This window comes from Macrosteles quadrilineatus, unplaced genomic scaffold (genome assembly GCF_028750875.1).
Source record: "Macrosteles quadrilineatus isolate MER2022 unplaced genomic scaffold, UCM_ALF_1.0 Scaffold_8__2_contigs__length_117827958, whole genome shotgun sequence".
Classification (NCBI taxonomy): domain Eukaryota; kingdom Metazoa; phylum Arthropoda; class Insecta; order Hemiptera; family Cicadellidae; genus Macrosteles; species Macrosteles quadrilineatus.
This window is the reverse complement of record NW_026542601.1, coordinates 36,383,447-36,394,135: the sequence shown is the minus strand read 5'-3', so window position 1 is coordinate 36,394,135 and position 10,689 is coordinate 36,383,447. Positions and strand designations below refer to the sequence as shown.

Below are 10,689 nucleotides of genomic sequence, written 5' to 3'. Positions count from 1 at the left end.
CCCTCACTGACTGACTCACTCACTCACTCACTCACTCATCACTAATTCTCTTACTTCCCATTTACCTTGGAGGCTGAAATTTGGTACACTGATTCTTTAGGCATTAAATGGGAAAACTAAGCTGTTCTGATCGGACTCTCGGGCTCCGCCCCAGTGGCTCTGGAGTTTCCCATGTTAACCTTATGAGTACTCATATTGAAATGGAATTAATGAATCTTAACAGCTGTTTCAATTAAACAAGTTGGTTCTGTTCTATGATGTTCAATAGCATTAAACCCATATAGCACAAATATGTATTATATAGGTATCAGATAGGTATCCATGAAACTTAGGATATGTATTTTTAACGTTGCAATACCTATATGATACCTTTTAAATACCTATCTAATAAGTGAAAATGTCCATCTCAAATACTATTTAGGTATCATCAATACATATCAAATATGTACCTGTTACCTGATAGAAGCCTATATGATACCTACCTTATAGGTAAAAAAACAAATTTCAAATGTTATTTAGGTACTTTTTAGGTATCATGCATGTATCAAATATGTATGCTAAAACCCTGAAAATATTATTCACCTGGTTTTTGATATCAGATTCAAAACTAGCACTGTGCTGAAGAATTTCCTGAAAACGTTAAGGTAGAAACTAGTTAATTCTATCTGTACACACATAAAAGTACAATATTTATAAGAATTAAAATTATTGTTTTTTTATCATTCACTTTTAGCAAATTTCCCTATAGTAGTCTATTACCGTAGGTGGCACAGTAAGACCTAGGCCCGGGACCGATTTACTTTTTCATTTTGATGTTCCCGGGGGCCAAAAACACCATTCATTTAAATTTATATATATATATATATATACATATATGAAAATTTGAACGAATGGTGTTTTCCGTGAACGCGACGCAATAGCTTGAGTAATTTGTGTCCGATTTAGATTAAATTTGGTTTAAAGTTGTAAGGCGGGATAAACTTGAATAAGTTCGGGAATCAGCATGATCGGACCATGGGAACGGGATTGTATAGGGTAAAAAAATGGTGTTCGAATTTTTGACCCTCAAAACACAAAATTTCCCAATTTCTTTCTAGACCTCTTTAAAGAGCTTAAAAATATAAAATAATTTTGTTTATCAAAATGTTTTTAAAGGGTTATTGGTAACGGAGAAATTTAAAAAAATTTAAATTTAAATTTCCTGTTATTTTTATGGATAGTATTGTAAAATGTTGTAGTTTCGTGATTATGAATATATTTTTATCAAACTTGGCAAATTTATTCATTTCATACTAAGCTATTTACAGTAATATTTTACAAAAAAATACACTTTATTAGTTTCCTTATTGCAGAAATCCTAGGTAGTCATTATAAACCTAATGTCATTAAAATAGCCTTGATAAAGAATCAATTCAGACAAATAGAAATTGCTTAGTGGCAGGTTTGCTGCGGTGGGGGTTTTTATGTCAAACTGTTTAAACAATCTGGGGGATTTACTGAAAAAATTATTATTACTTTATTCAATAATTTTGCTAATTATTAGAACTAATAACTAACAGTACCTTAACACAACTTCTTAACACTGAGAATATTTAAGTTTATATTATTTGAGTCGACATTCAAGATTTAAATATATAGGGAACTGTACGTTCAGTGCAATTTAAATTTAAAGATAAAAATAAAACGGAAGGTTTAAAATTCTGCACTGCATTAAATAGTCTGTATTAATAAAAGTTAATTAAAAAAATATTTGATAAATTAAAGTCAGAGGTCCAACAAGAAAATCGCATTACAATTTAAACAATTTATTAAAAGACATTTAAAATATACAATCTATACAGTCTACACAAACTCATCGTTTCTCTCTTCTAGTATCGAAGAATTAAATGATCCTTTAGCCTCGCTATCGGGTCCCTCAGCATCAGGTCCCAATGTCGTGTCGCTACCATCAGGTAATGGTCTGAAATAAAAATAGAGAAGATTTAAGTTAAACTAACATACAACAACCCATGAATCAACCACTTAGTAAAGATAAGTTATAAAAACAATCAAATGGAGGCTTCTCCAAAGAGGGAAGGAGAAAAGAGCACCTTCGACTAAATGTAAGGTTCAAAGAGTGAGCAGGGCCCAAAATTTACACTCACAATATTCACTAATTTCCATGGCACTTGACACATATTTATATTTTTTAGAGCTTTTTTGATCCTGAGATGCCACAATTATTCCACTTAACCCAATGGCCTACTTCGACGAGTTGTTCTTGTCCAGCTGCCTGGATGCTACAGAGCACTTTGACGAGGTACTCTCGTCACGCGACAGTGCTAGTAATTTCGGCTTTTTCCAATAGGTAGCAGCGTGAACTGGGTCACTTTATGGTAATAAAAATCAAGCTATTATTCCTATCTCCTGGTTTAACCCATAGATCACCAGGTAGAAACCCTTGCCGACAGACCGCCACCGCCCACCACTGCTCGAGCGAACATCATTACCGCAACGATACGTAGTACAGCCATCGGTCTCGGTGGTGTAGTGGATAGCGCACCGGTTCGAAACCTACCGGAGGCATTAACTTTTTGACTCGATTTTTTTCATTATCAGCAAGTTTGGTTGGTTTGGTTAGGTTATGATAGTTTAATTTTATAATTAAAAAATTATTAATTTATTTTGAGACATTTATAATTTTATTTTATGAACAGAATTATTTTTGTTATTAGTAAACCTTCATTCGATATTTTCATTATCATTTGGTTTGGTTAGGTTATGACAGTTCAATTACGGTAATTTAAATTTAACCTAGAAACAATACATTTTGACAGCGACAGTAATAGAGATACCAATTTCCCACAAACAGTTCGGTTATGCACGGTATGATGCGTTAACCCTCATCCGGAGGGTTTACTGAAACCTAGTTTAAACAGAGAAATTATTTTAGGGAAAGTGAATCTGAGGTTGAACTAAAGTTTAAACCACGATCAGAGTTTAACTTGATTTGGGGAAAGCGGCCCTTAGCCAAATAAAGTGATCTATTACTAAACCATTATAGCTAGCCTTTAGTATTTTGACTAACAGAATAAAGAACAAAAAATATAATTTCCCTTAAAAAGAAATCGAGAAAAAAACTCAAACCTCACTTATATGAAAACATTGACTACAAATATTGGGTTTTATTTTTATAAAAAATAATTTTGTTATGAAACACACTCAAAAGAGCTTCAAAATGTACAATAGGATGAAAAGATTAGGCTTACATACGTGGGATTTAAATTCAATGCCAGAATAATCAATAATGCAATTACACTGTAATATTAACAACTAAGGTTATGGAATATAGCTTAGAATAGGCCTATCAGTTTACAGCCACACCGAATTCAACCTAGTTCAGTGGTTCATGTGAACTGGAGGATCTAGCGCAACACAGTCTGAAGTAGGCATATGTCCTTTATTTAGTCGAAAGCGGCTGCTTTAAGCAACTTATGTGAAATGTACTTCCAGGGTTAAGTCAGTTATGAGGGAAAATAGCTTACATAAATTTGTCAATTTATGGCAATTAAGTAAATAATTATTTGCTAAGAGTGTAAGCCAGGCCCAACATTATTATGCGTTACGCATACCCGATAGTTAAACATTTATGTCCAAGGGAAGTTGGCGCGCCCCCTGTCTGCATCCCCCACTGTAGGCCAATGGATTAAGCCTAATTTGAGACCTAAGTTAGGTTTACACTAGCATTGAAAAGTTCTACACTCACAAACTTGTCGTTTCTCACTTCTTGTATCAAAGAATTAAATGATTCTTCAGCCTCGCTATCGTGTCCCTCACTATCAACAGGTTCCACTGTCCGGTCACTAATCTTCAGGTAACGGTCTGAAATAAAAATAGAGAAAAAACAAATCACATGAACCACTTAGTAAAGATAGTTATAAAACAATCAAAGGAGGTTTCTCCTTACGAGTGAAAGAGAAAACCACCTTCAACCAAATGTAATGTTAAGGTTCAACACTAACAATATTCACTAATTTGCATGGCATTTGACATATATTGTTTTATTTTAAGATCTTTTTTGATCCTGAGGTGAAAAATCCTAAGTTTAACATACGGTAGTGTAGGGGAAAACTTCTTACATTTTTAGATCTATTTGTTTATTTATTTATTTATTTATTTCAACGGACATCTCCATTTTACAGCATACAAACAAAACAATAAACTCAGGATGACTTAAATTGATAATAACAATTTTTGTGCTTAATATTAGAAATAAAATGAACAATATATAATGATCTAATAACAAACAACAGTAACAATGCCAAACCTAGCCAAACAAAACAAAAACTGACAAAATAACAAAGGTATACAAATAAATAATAATTTCAAACAACAACAATAAATAAAAAATATGAAACAATAACAACAAACCTACCATCAACAATAACAAATGATAAAGATAAATATATAGATTGACTAATAGAAATGTTTAAGTGAAATTTTTAACAGACAAGAGTAACAGTTTGAACAACAAAAAACAATTTTTAATTAGGACTGACTGAGACTGATGATCTTCTTTTTCAGTATATTTACGCTGTCTTGAAAAAAGTCGACATGCCTTGTCACTTTGTTGCCAGCTCCCTGGACTCGAACCATCGTGCTGTTTGCTGAGTAGCTAGTGCGGTGCTGTTGCTTGATAAACAGATCAGTCGACCTTGTGTTGGAAGGAGTCTTGAAATTGATTTGGCGGAGCATGTCAGGACAGTCGACTCTTCCGTTGATAATCTTGTGCAGCAGGACCGTGTCAGCAATGAGTCTACGTTCCTCCAGCGACTGAAGACCAAGTGCCAGGGATATAGTGTCAATGGGCACCTGAAGGTATGGGAATCCCATCTTGAAGCCCACCATTCGAACAAATCTTCGTTGAATTTTCTCCAGCTCATTTATTAATAACTTTTGATGAGGACTCCATATTGGTGAACCATATTCGAGAGTTTGCCTCACCAAGGCACAGTAAAGGGACTTTAGAGCTTCTGAACCGCTGAGCTGCTTTGAGAAACGGAAGATGAAACCGAGCGTTCTGTTTGCTCTACAGCATAAATCCAATACATGAGCTTGATAGTTCAATGAGGGCGTCAAGATGATGCCGAGGTCCTTAACTTGCTGCACTCGGTCAATATTTATGTTGCGAACTGAATAATTGTAGTTCATAGGGACTTTACAGCGATGAAAAATTTGGATAAAAAAAAAAAAAATTGTAGGGTCTAAAAATATAAAAACTAGAACTGAACTTAACAAACAATATTTGTCGAGCATAACAAAAAAAATTAATTAATCGAGTTTCAAAAATTAATTAATACCGTACGCAAAATTGGCTAAAACTTAAAACTTCCCAGGACTTGCGTAATTTAGTCGATCGGTTGGAGAAAAACTCTACTTAAAAAATGTCTTTGCATTGCTTGTTAACTTGATCAATTTTACTACTTTATTTAGGCCTATTGAAAATGCGAATGACTAGTTAATTTAAGTTTCCTCATCTTTGAGGGTATTTTTTTGAGGTGAACAGTTAATGTGTTGAGAGTGTAGGTTAGTATTATTAATGAGCTGTGAGGTGTAGTCATTACAAATTACAAAGTTACTTAGTGCTGACTTTTTTGAGTCATTAACCTACTGTAGCCCAACGGCCATTGGAAATGTTATTTTTTAAACAGCAAAGCAAGACTTCTAAACCTTGTACCGATATAGGTTGGTGTATAATAAGCCTATGACTAACTTAAACGTTGCTGGGAGTGATAAGTGAATGTTGAAATGAAACGCTTTATTAAAATGCACACGCACATAAAGAGCAATAAGTTTAACTTTGGCTTCGTGAAAACAAAAACAATATAACTTACAACTTATTTGATGATTTAGTTTTCCTACACGATCCGTAAGTTATTCTTTCTGTTTTAATATCTTCAAACGCAAATTACAAATGAAGAACTAGGCCTACATAACCTTGTTTTGGCAAAAATAATAGGGATTAGGAAATGAAACTAGCCTATTCTAAACTAACTTAACGTAGTTAATCACACTGGCTATAGGCTACGTTTTTTAGCGTTTCAAAATTCTTTTTGATAACAGAAAAGGCATATAGGAAATAGGCTTTCAAACGGAATTTTTAAATGTTACAGCAAGTTTGGTTGGTCCTTACTTATTGTAGCCTTACCTAAAAAACTAATTTAAAAGCATAAGTTAATCAAGATAGGTTATGATAACTTAGGTTACTTCCAGGTGTAACGTATGCATGGAATAGTTTTGGCTCAATCTAACATTAGAGTGACATTTTCTTAGGCAAACTTAGGCCTACATAGGCTACTTGCATAGGCTACTTACATAAATATACTGTAACTTAATGTAACTTAGCCCTATGCAGTTCCATAGGTAAGTGACCCGCAGAACAATCGAATGGATGTATCGATTTATAGATTTCATTTGGTTATAGTTAATATAGGCTGCACTTTACTTTACGTCCTACACTCATTCGAATGAAACTACCGATTGTTCGATCAATTGATATAACTTATCGAACAATCGATATATCGATCGATATTTTTATTCGAATGAGTGTAGGACGTAAAGTAAAGTGCAGCCTTAATATAACCTAGGTTAACCTATACCCCTACCTAATCCAATGAAATATTCGATAAGCTATATTAAGAAAAAATTTGATATATTTATTTGGTTGTTCTGCGGGACAGTTATGAAACTACAGCCAGGCTAAGTAGGCCTATCCTATCATGATATTTTAATAGGCTAAGTTAACTTAAATGGCTCAACTTACATCACACTAACTTAGCAATCAATTTCCTGAACCCTACCTAAAATGTAACAATTCGTATTCCTTCGGTGTTAATATCTTCAAACGCATTTAAATTACAAATTAAGAACCAGGCCTAACCTTGTTCTGGTAAAAATGGGTACACTTCCATAACTTATGTGTTGGCACAAAAAACCGAATGAAAATATCGATCCATATAGGCTATCGATTATTTGATATATCGTTTGGTTAGTTAGGTAAGGTTAACCTAACCTAACTAACCAAACGATAGGCTATATTGAATTAAACTATTGATCGAATAACTTAGTCAATATTACTCATTCGGTTGATTGTGCCAACAGATATGGAAGTGTACCTGCAAAAATAATACGCAGAGGATACGCGTCCGGTAACCAGACGTGGATTAGGCGTCCGGCAGTTACTGTCATAACCTAACCTAACCAACCAAACTTGCTGATAATGAAAAAAATGAAATGAAGGTCCAATTCTCTTCATAACATAAAATTATAAATGCCAAAAATTCTAACAAAAGACGTACAGTTAAGAAGAAATTACATTCAAAGCGAAATCTTTGACAAAAAGTTAAAGAAACCGATGGGTTTCGAACCAGGGACCTCTTGGATACCAGCCGAGCACTCTATCCACTACACCATGAACAACGCTGGCCGAACATCGTATCGTTGTGGTAATAGCGTTCCAGGACCCCACTAACCCGGTGACGTCACTACCGGACGCCTAATCCACGTCTGGTTACCGGACGCGTATCCTCTGTGAAAATAATAGCCTAGCCTATATTGGATTAGGAAATGAAACTAATAAGTTAGCATATTCTAAACTCTACAAACACAAACTAATAGGCCCTAAATAGCTCATTCCCTATAGGGCTAAGTTATGGGAAATTCGCTAACTTAAAAGTACGGTACATTGAAAAAGGAGTTGATTTCTAGCCTAGCCTCCCTAGGTCCAAAACACAGCCAAAACGATAGGCCTACCAATGAATGATACATTAACACTTTAACTCATCTTAAGTAGGTATTTTATTAATATTCAAGCTAGCCTAGGCTACAAAAGGCCTAGGTTGTACACTTAACAACACTGCTTTTGAATGATAAATCCAATGTAAATATAATTTTTAGCGATTAAGTGTGTTAAGTTGTGACTGTTTGTTGCCAAATAACTTAAGTTTATCACTTTAACTTAGTTAGGTGTACATACCCGGCTTTGTTTCATTATTATTTAGCCTGACTTATAAACTGATCAAATATATTAACATATTATTAGCGAAGTTACAGCTACAGCATTATCTTAAATTTTAAGCTTTATTTGATTTGTATCATTGTATCTGCCAGCCTACAAACTGGACCTTAGCCTGAGTAGTTCATGGAATTTCCTAAAACGTTGTTTGATTTAACTAACTTAGGCTACTTCTGTAATATTTCAATAATTGACTTACCTCATCAGTATCTACAGACAATTTTCCACTTCCTGTTCACACAATAAACAACACTCACTGAGTGAAAACTAAAATGATAACTTATGTTCTTAAGCAAATTAAAAAATTAGGTAAACAAAAACAAACACCGGCTTCTGTCAGATCGGATAGAAAAAAATGGCGGCGTCGGCGTCTTCTCTAATGTTTCATGTTTCACTCCACTACTCCCAGCAGTCCCAGAGCTCACCGGTTGAAAGCCCGATGCATTGTGGGATTGAGTTTTCAATTCCTATACAATAGGTATTCTACACATATTCATTAGGTATCCTCAATCTAGGTATCATAGGTATTCTACACATATTCATTAGGTATCCTCAATCTAGGTATCATATAGGTATCCATAATAGGTATCAAGTAGGTCAACGAGACTTTCGTGCTATATGGGAAGTTACAAGGATTACCAACAGGGTGCAGCACTATTATTTCTTTTAAATTTATGACAACAGCTAATTTGCAACCAAGAGGTGAGTGAGTGTAGCGAACGAACTTCAACCTGGAGGCGAGTTACGTTGCGAACGAGCTAACCTGAAGGCAAGTGAGCGCAGCGAACGAGCTCCAACCTAAAAGATAGTGAGCGTAGCGAACGAACTTCAACCAGGTCGTGATTGAGCCATGCGAACGAGCTCACTTATGAAGTTAAACGGGGCAAAGCCCGCGGGTACAGCTAGTTTGCTATAGACGGAAAAATCTTGTATAATACCATAGATAAAACATTAAAGCTAAAGCTAAAGCTAATTGCTAAAGCATTTTGTGGTAACATATCATTCCTAAGGGAAATCGTTGTATCTGTTGTTGGATACAACTTAAATACCCTAGTAAATGTAAGTTACAACAACTGCGCTTAGTAAAACACTCCTAAACTGCAGATACGGCAAAGAAAATAAGCATTTTATAAATAAATACAACAACATATACGGCATTTAAGGCTATTTATATGATCCTAAGTATGTGTAGAATCACATGGAAACCATATCTCATTTCCCCCAAAAATGTCAGTTACCACAACTGTGCTTAGCAGGGCAGTACAGGTATGTATATTTATAGGAAGTATTCAATGCTAACGCCAACGCCTAGTGCATTTTTTATATACTGTAGGCAGGCTTACTGCAGTTCAGTACTTACTAACTACAATATTAAGTCTGCGATTGTAACATTCTGCCATTCTGGATCTATATAGTGAATGCATTCTGCATTCTGTATATATATAGACATTTAGTAAATCCAAAGTATTTAATCGTTGCTTTTTTTACGGTGATATGTAATCATTTTACCAGTGCGTTGCGTAGCTCACTGATCTGATCAAAAACAAACATAAATATAAACATAACCTAAAAAAATCAAGAATTAAATCAAAGCCAAGCCACCACCAATACGCCAAACAAACAATAAACATTAACTAAATTCATAATAAGTTAAGTTGATAAATAGTAGGCCTACCACCATACCATTATTATTTTATTACATCTACCTAGACATCAGATTTTTAGTGCAAGTAAGTAATTTATCTCTGTGATTACTTTTCTTGGCGAGAGAACAATTAATTCTAACTTATTAGCCTAATTGTGCTTTTACTTAGAGAAAAATTGTATTGTATCTGTATGTTGTTTTGTAAGCAAGGTAGGCATAACTTTAGTATTCTAACTTACATCTTGTTTTATTTCGGCTACTTGTAAAATACCATCGTTATTATTACTGGTACGCTTACAATAACATTAAATTTCGGGTTTGTTTTAGGTTCTACTTGAAATGCCTGACAAATCTGTTTCTGAAGAAAAAGAGAGAGCAAATAATGAAGTTGGTGAGATTTTCAGAACATTGTATAAGATCTCAGAAATTCTTAACACTGGACTAGATGCTAAGAGTTTGGGACTTTGTGTAAGATTGTGTGAAAATGGAGTTCATCCAGAGGCCTTAGCCAAAGTAATCAAAGAAATAAAACAGGAGATCAATCAACTCAATGGACAGAAAGATGAAATTAATAATTAACTTAGGTAAGTGTTGTAGTCCTAGTTGTTGGGAGGGGCTGTGATATCCGATTCCATCCCATAAAAAAATGGTAGAAACAAAAATTAGGCTATCGGGTTTCTAATATCGCAGAGGATACGCGTCCGGTAGCCGGACGTGGACCGTGGATTAGGCGTCCGTCAGTTACTGTCATGGAACTCTAACTTCCTGACCAACCAAACATGCTGATAATGAAAAATTCGAATGAAGGTTATATTCTGTTCATAAAATAAAATTATAGCCTAAATGCAAAGAAGTGACACAGTTAAGAAGAAATGGCTAAAGCAAAATCTTTGACAAAAAGTTAAAGTTACCAGTACAGATGGGAGTCAAACCAAGGACCTCTATCCACTACACCACGAACACCGATGGCTGTACATCGTATCATATGTAA

General features: G+C 34.6%; 1 long non-coding RNA gene across 1 annotated transcript; it reads right to left on the bottom strand.

Annotated features, from left to right (window-relative positions):
* Nucleotides 1–1,851: 1,851 nt before the first annotated feature.
* On the bottom strand, nt 1,852–8,397 carry LOC129001801 (uncharacterized). The gene is made up of 3 exons (XR_008491496.1): nt 8,253–8,397; nt 3,746–3,861; nt 1,852–1,960 (listed from the first exon to the last, which is right to left on the bottom strand). It is a non-coding gene; the product is annotated as an uncharacterized LOC129001801 (long non-coding RNA).
* Between the last annotated feature and the right edge of the window lie 2,292 nt (nt 8,398–10,689).